This window comes from Sorex araneus, chromosome 1 (assembly GCF_027595985.1).
Source record: "Sorex araneus isolate mSorAra2 chromosome 1, mSorAra2.pri, whole genome shotgun sequence".
Classification (NCBI taxonomy): Eukaryota; Metazoa; Chordata; class Mammalia; order Eulipotyphla; family Soricidae; genus Sorex; species Sorex araneus.
This window is the reverse complement of record NC_073302.1, coordinates 383,620,270-383,628,429: the sequence shown is the minus strand read 5'-3', so window position 1 is coordinate 383,628,429 and position 8,160 is coordinate 383,620,270. Positions and strand designations below refer to the sequence as shown.

General features: G+C 39.0%; 1 pseudogene; it reads right to left on the bottom strand.

Annotated features, from left to right (window-relative positions):
• Positions 1 to 2,074: 2,074 nt before the first annotated feature.
• Positions 2,075 to 2,797, bottom strand: LOC101552149 (chromobox protein homolog 3-like; annotated as a pseudogene).
• Positions 2,798 to 8,160: the final 5,363 nt, after the last annotated feature.

Below are 8,160 nucleotides of genomic sequence, written 5' to 3'. Positions count from 1 at the left end.
CAAAGCAGGTAGGGCATTTGCCTTGCACGATTCCAGGTTCGATTCCTCCGTCCCTCTCAGAGAGCCCGGCAAACTACTGAGAGTATCCCACCTGCACAGCAGAGCCTGGCAAGCTCCCTGTGGTGTATTCAATATGCCAGAAACAGTAACAACAAGTCTCACAATGGAGACGTTACTGGTGCCCGCTCGAGCAAATCGATGAGCAACGGGATGACAGTGACAGTGATGTGTCTTTCCGCACAAACTAGCAGTCCCAGAGGAGTCTTCTCAATGATCTTGGATTTTCCTGTGAAGGAAGAAGCCACAGTGTCTACACATACAAACCCAGCTAGGTTCCTGGCAGTAAAGAAAGCATTACAGGGGCCAGGAGTGGTTAGAGTGTTTGCATGTTTTCTTACCCAGATTTAATCCTCAGTACCCATATGGTCCCCTGAGCATGGCCAGAAATGATTCCTCACTGCAGAGGCAGGAATTAAGACCTGAGCACAGCCAGATGTGGCCCAAAAAGCAAAACAAAACATTACAACATTCAAAATCAAATATGTGCTACTCAGTTAAAAATGAGTAACATTTGCAGCTGTTCCCTTTATAGATTTTTAAAGCAGCTGCAATCTGTAACTTGTTTTTGTGTAGAAAATTTCACTTACAAAAAATTTAGCAGGAAAGCTGGGTTCAAATTACTATTTTTCAGGTTAAAAAAAGAACAAATCTTAGGAAATACAATTTGATGCAGTTCTATGAAAATTAATTCGTATTAGAAGTCTCATTTTCTGATTCTGAGCTTGGCTTTTTCCCTTTGATATAAGAATACTTCTACGTGCTGTTCTGGTTCCAGAGAAATGACATTTACCAGTGCCAGAGTCCTGCTTTCAGAGAAATTAGCACAAAATATAGAGATAAGTATGAAATCATTTTTTAACTCGTGAGTAGTAGCTATAGTTAAAGTTATTTAAAACAAGAAGTATAAAATATGATCATATTTTATTATAGCATTATTCATATGGTATAGGATGAACACAGAAATCCAGAGGAGAGCCAGAAAACAAAGATGAGGAAACAGATATATAGTTGCACATGAAATAAAATATAGGAAATGGTATTTAAAGCATAACAAAAATTGATAGTTGCCTCCTTAGCACAGTAGGCAGCACATCAGTCTTGTAAAGCATAACAAAAACTGAGTCTTGTATAATAAGTTGCTAAATGCATGATTCTTCTGAATTGTGGGATAGGGCAACAAAGCAGAAAAGCGGCCAAGTGAAACAGAGAGGGGCAGGATGAATGCTGAAAGTTGAAGCCCGGAAGCTCAGAGAAAGTCAAAGTATTAGTAGGAAGGAGCTGAGTCTCCTGAAAGATGGGACATGTTTCTCCAGTCTCCATTATTCTGAAGTAAACTGGGGTGTGAAGGGCCGGGGGAGGACTTTTGACAATCCTAGCTGTCAGGCCCTCTGTCGGCAGTTGCTATTTTTTCCTGGTTGCTATTACATTTCTTTCCCGTGTCTCCCTAATCTCACAGGTGAATGAGCTTAGTGGTTCCACCCCCACACAGCCGCTGCTACCTCCTCACCTGCAGCTCTTGGAAGAAATTTTGCTGCAACTTCGTGGAGGAAATCGCAAGTTCTGCTTACATCGGCTAGGGTCCCCTATTTCCACAAGGAGTGAACAGTAATGGTAGGTGACAATTTTAAGTAGCAGGATATTTGAGTATTGATAATGAGTACCTAAATTGGCAATAGGTGCTAGGACCAAACAGGGCAAGAGCAAACTAGTGTTTGTAGTGCACCTGCCTTGAGGAGTTAAACTTTTTATTTTCTTTCCCATAAAGGAAGCATTTTCAGAAAGCTTTATTTGTTCACAGTATTGGTTACTACACATGCAAAAATGAATAAAAACCTCCCAACAACTTATGTTTTAAAGCAAACATATCAAAATTTATTTTCACAAGAATGTAATTAGTTTTTATACTAGTAAGTTAAAAAGCTAAGACTCATTTGATATATATATCTGTGTGCATGTGTGTGTGTGTGTGTGTGTGTTTGTGTGTGTGTGTGTGTGTGATAAAACAGTGAAGCTATTATTGAGCTTCATCTTCTGGACAGAGTGCCAAATTAGTCTCTTCATAAAAAGCATTTATAATTTGAAGACATTTCAATTTTTTGCCAGCAACAAGTCAGCCTCATCTGATTTTTTCCATTTCCCGAGGAACATTAATTCCCCACTGCTGTCTGTGGCACCAATTATTTATTCAGGATCAGGACCTCTGGCAAAGCGTCTTCTGTCAGCAGCATCTCTCTTCTTTCATTTGCTCTCATCAGACTCACTGTCAGATTAAGACCCTTTTTGTATCATCTTTTTCTTTCCCAGCTTCTAGAGATAATTAAGAAATGCTTCAATCAACTCGACAATCTAAATTTTCTTCAGGTTCCCAAGTACTGTCAGAATCTGTAAATTCTTTTTGCTTCTGAAAATATTCTCTTCTCATTGACTGAACGTCAGTCCAGTACTTTCTCCCACCAGAGATTCTTTAGTTTCTGCCCCTTTCAACTGCTTATGCTTTCCATTCTGTTTTCTTCCTTTTTCTCAGCAGTATGCAACGCTATTTGTGTGTGGCTCACAGGTAGTGTGTTCAGGAAGCCTGGAAGATATTAGCTACTGATTTAGTGCTAAGTTTAGGGATGTTGCTATAGCCCCTGTATCTTTACAGCCACACCAGACAGTGTTCAGGGGTCATGTGATGCTTAAAACTAGGTACCCGACCACTGATCAATCTCCTCAGTGTAGTTTTATTAGAGGCCATTTTCCCCACAGACTTGAAGGGCTTGGGGAGCCTGAAGTCTGGTGTCACTCAGGGGACCACTCAGGGGTACAGGGAGAAGGAAGCAGTGGCCAGGATAGTGATCAGAGCTTTCTGTGGAGGTGACTTTTCTGCTTTTGCTGAAGCAGGAACTCTAGATGATTTTATAGAGGATCTAGATCAGTGTAACAATGAAATACTGAATTCTACGGAGTCTTACCCTATAATTACTAAAGTCACTAAATTTTCAAACATTTTAGTAAAAATCTAAAATGAAATGATACTGTGCACACAAAAGAACTTACAGAACTGTCAAAGATTTTCAAAGACTTACCCTCACTAAATTCAGTTTTGAACAGAGTAAACCCAGATTAATTTAACCTGAATTTTCCATTTTTAACTATTTCCCTATAACTCTACTATTCACCTAAAGAATGCTAATGATGTTATTTTCTGCTAAGTTTTTAAATAAATTGACCTGAAGATGCTTCAAATCAGGACAATGAAATGCCTTTTTTTTTTCATTTTCAAAGTCCCTTTTGCAGATACTCAGCTTGAACACAAATTAACTCACCAGTAAGACAAACCCACAGATTTTTTTTTGCCTGAACCCTCCAATGCTGTCTACTCCAATGACACTTCTCAGACTTCATCCTAATAGATAAAAATTGCAGAGAAAACATCCAGACATGAGCTTCTATCTCTTCAAGGGCATCACACTTCCCAACACAAATGCCAAATTTCTTGAACGCTTTCCCTTATTGTACATTCTTAAGGAAAAGTTGTTACTTCTCAGTTATCTGAAATATTCACCTCCTGTTTACTGAACATTACAGAACTGTCATCTGATATAACTAAAAAACAAACTAAAAAAATCCAAACTAGATATTAATTAGAATTTACTGATTACCAAAAAAAGTGAAATGTTGATAATTACACAACATTCATAGAAATTATGCTAAATTATATTTCAGTTATTATAGTTTCAACTCTTTTTGAGGTCTATAGGAGAAAGTACATTCAAAGAAAACACCTTACCTCACCTGCTAACAGAGAGGAACCAAAGAATGCTGGTGTGCAGATGCTGAGGCTGACTTTATATAGCAGGGGGTTAATCCCTGGGATTAGCAATATATGCATCAACTGGGAGACCTTAAGATTTGTAGGCCCAAAATCACATCCTTACCTGAGGCACCGGACCCTGTGTGGCATAGGTGGAGCCAAGTCAAGTTGGTGTGTTTAACAAGCCCTCCAGTGTTTATGATACTTCAAATTGGAAATCTCTAGAATAGTGTTGAGTGGAAGCTTAGATAGAAACATCTTTACTTAGATTGGTACCACAAGTTGTGGGGGAGAGCAGTTAGGACAGAGAAGGGACCACAGGACAAAGATAATTGGAAATGATTACTCTTGACAAGTGTTGAAAGGAAGTAAAACAATATATATGATGATCTTTTAGTGACAGCATTGCGAACTATAGTGGAAGAGAAGAGAGCAAGAGAGTGACAGTGAGAAAAATAGAGAGCGACAGAGAGAGAAAGAGCGACAGAGAGACAGTCTGAAATATTCCTTCCCTCTTCCTCCAATATATGTGTGTGTATGTGTGAGAGAGAAAGAGACAGAGAGAGAAAGAGAGAGAGACAGAGAGAGGGGGAGAAGGAGAGGGAGAGAGAGGTAAGAATTTTTTTGTTGAAACTTATTTAGAAATATGTGAGGGGTGAGAAAGAGAAAGGCACATGTTCAAGAAAGAGACCACAGGCTTCTCCAGAGTGTAAATAAGCAAAGGAATATAAAAACAAGCATGTTTGGTGGAGAACAGGAGCTTGAAGCAGAAGCCTTCAGTAGTGCCTAAACTCAGCTGCATGCCGATACTCTGGGGGAGCCTTTCAGAAGAGTTTAGGGCTTTTAAAAAAAAGGTAATCTGAATGTATAGCCAAGGTTGTAAAATCACATCCCTTGGTCTTGTTCTCCTTCAGTATAGCTTTTTAACAAAGCATATATATAGTGAGAAGTCAGGGGATATGTGCATTTCCAGAGTATTTGCAAATGCTTTACCAACAGGACAATGGTGATGGTAATTAACCCTATTGATTTATAAAGTTCTAAGGAGAGATATACACTGAGCAAAAGGAATTAGAGAAAGTAATTAATATGCAAAGTTAAATAAGGAATGGATGTATCCTTAGAGATCTCACCAATTATAATTAAAGAGGAGAATGGGAATACAGTTACTAATGGAGGTAGGTAGTTGTGGTTGAGTCATAGTAGGTAGCAATAACTGCTGTTTATTGACTTTTTACTTTAGGCTGGACCTAAATTTTATTTGATTCTGTTTCTAGCCATGTGATGTTACCAGATATTCTAGTACTATTTTACTGATGAGGAAACTTGCCTAGCATCATATAGATAAGTAGTGTCCAGAAGTGGGTTATAAAGCCTGGAATTTCAGTTCTAAAGCCTCAGTTGTATGCCATTAACTCCTGCTAGTCTTAGTTTTATTCTGATCTGAGGATTCACACTGGATGTACAAATAACTCAGTGCAAGAAAGTTTCTTAAGAGACTTAAGTGCAAGAAAGTTTCTTTCTGCCTCTTTCCAGTCTGGAGAATCCTGTGTTCACTCTTGAAAAATATTTCTCTCTCCTCATGTCTTTCTAAGTAAATTTTGTTCAATAAAAATCTATCTTGTATCACAAAAAAAAAAAGAAAAGAAAAAGAAAGAGATAGGCTGTAAAAAACTAAGGCATGCCAAAGGGCATGTGTACTCGCAGGCTCTCCAGGCGGCTCTGTCTCACCGCCCACGTTCAGTGCTCTGGAACCACAGTGTATGGGATATATCGGGACGGCCGTTGGTCAAGGACAGGCGAAGGAAGAACGAGGACCAAGCTGGTTGCTGATTAGTTACCGTTTATTCAATCTTCCATCTTTCTCATCTCCCACACTCCTAGCTTCGTCCTCTCTCTAGATCTACTGCAGCCCCGGATTCTCCCTCTTCACTAGTCTCTCCCCGTATTTGTCTCCCTTAACCTTGCCCTCTGGGCTACACACAGCCAGGTAGCAAAATCAACATAAGAAAACCCTTCCTGAGGGCATTCCAAAGCCCTTCCTGACCGCCAGAAGCCAGAAGGTAAAATACCTCTTAAAGGTTTTTTTTTTCTCCTCTCCTTATTCCAAACACTCATTAACATCTTAATACTAGTTATTTTTGTATGAACATAGGAAGAGATACATTGAGGCTTGCAAGGCAGCTCTCCTAGCAACATCTTGCCACAGACTCAGATTACAGCACTCAGGACAGATTAATCATTCCTAACCCTAGCATGGTCCAAATCTAGTTATCACTGTTTGGATCATGACAGCATTTGTCCATGACCAAGCTCTTAATTTATAGTTAAGCATTAGGCACTTTGGCCAGGCCCATCTTGATGGCAGGGTAGCACACAACTCACCACTTACCCTGGGTCCGTCTCATCCCTCATTGGGACCCTGCTTTTGGGGTTGCTAGGAAGTAAGGGCAACTGAGGCTTAGGTTGAGAGAACAGATGCCCAGGAGGAAAATATTATGTAGAGTCAAATGACTCCCAGGTTACAAAAGCATAGCATTTGCTGTCTTCCTGTATCCATACAAAAAGGACATTGCTCTGAATAAACTATGCAAAGGACTCAAGAAGAAGAGAAAAACAATATTTACAAGTCAACAAAACACTAAGAAAGAAGCTACAAATAAACACAGAGGAATGGGAGCACTGTGATGGGAGTAACCCAATAAACCTAAACTACCTGAGGCTACGTTATCCTACAATAGGCTATGGGCTGGTAAATATAGTCCAGGTGTTAAAGTGAACTGCAGGTATGGTGCAAAAATGAGAGAGAGAGAGAGAGAGAGAGAGAGAGAGAGAGAGAGAGAGAGAAGAACCTTAATTCACAGCTGTTTATTTCCAGGATCCAGGATCAAGGCCTGAGATGTAAGAGTTAGAAGTAGGCTGGGGAAATTTTGGTTATATTCAAATTTAATAGTCAAATACAATGAAGGAAGGAATTAGTTCCTGGGACTGAGTGTTGGAAATACATAACTGTCTTTTCCCTAGTGTTCTTTGCCTGCTCTTTGCATTTGCTAGACTGATGCACAAGTCTACTGGGTTTCGTGGGTTTGGGCCAATTACGGAGCCTAAACAATAGATCAGAGGGATTAGAAGTATGAGGTCAGGGAATTTTTAGTTCACTCCATTTCTGGTTTGCTTCAATGTTGCCTCATTCTTTACCCCTAAGCATTGCTGGTATGCCCTGAAAACAAAGCAAAACAAACTAAACTAAAATAAAATGAAATGAGATGAAGATTTCTTTCGTGGTTGTCTTCTCTTTATTACTCTTGCATTCCAGTTCCTTTCAGTTTCTTAGGCCCAAGGTGGGTGGTTATAGCTCCCCTATCCCTAAACCAGTTTCTTGCCACATATTGAAAGTAGTTGCTCATAAATAACCCTTCAAATCCCTTGATTTGATTGTGCCATTTGATTCTTGATGAGATTCTGAGAAACACATAACAGTGGGTGCAAAGTACCTTCCAATCTTCCTGTCCCATCATCAGTAGTGGTAGCAGAGCAGTTTTCCTGCACTCCCTTCCAAACATATTAGATGGCTGCATGTTTCTCTTGTTGACAACTGTTCCATTCACTTGGTTTCCATAGTAACAGAGCATAACTAGTCTTTAAAATGATACCCTATGCAATCTCTTCTTTCTGGTTCAGTTTCCACTGGAAGCAGATATTAATAATAAATTTAACCACTCCAAATGGCATATTATGCTCATTATGATTACATATATTTTCTCTCAACATAATAGCTTAATGTTATATATACATTTCTTTATGTATAATTTTTGGTAAATATTTTGTCTAACTCCTTAAAATATGCAGATGTGTTTAATAAATTTAAATAAATAGACAGTGCTATTTAGCTTATAAGAAATCAAGTAGGAACATTGTAAAATACCCTAATTCATTCAATGTGACAGATTATTCATTAGTTTGTTTTGTTTTGTGTTGAGGCCATACCCAGTGATGCTTAGGGTAACTCCAGGCTCTGCACTCAGGAATTACTTCTGGATATGTTCAGGGGACCATATATGATGACAAGATCAAACCTGGGTTGGCCTTGTGCAAGGCAAGTGCCCTACTCACTGTCCTATCTCTCCAGCCCTATACATTATGCTTTTGTCACTTATTATATCTCTAGGGGAGTCCCTGATATATTACCCTTATCCCTATTTACAGAGACAAAAGGTTTCATTTTTTATGGGTATTTTTTTAATTATTTTTTAATTTTTAAAATTTTATTGAATCACTGTGAGATAGTTACAAGCTTTCATGAT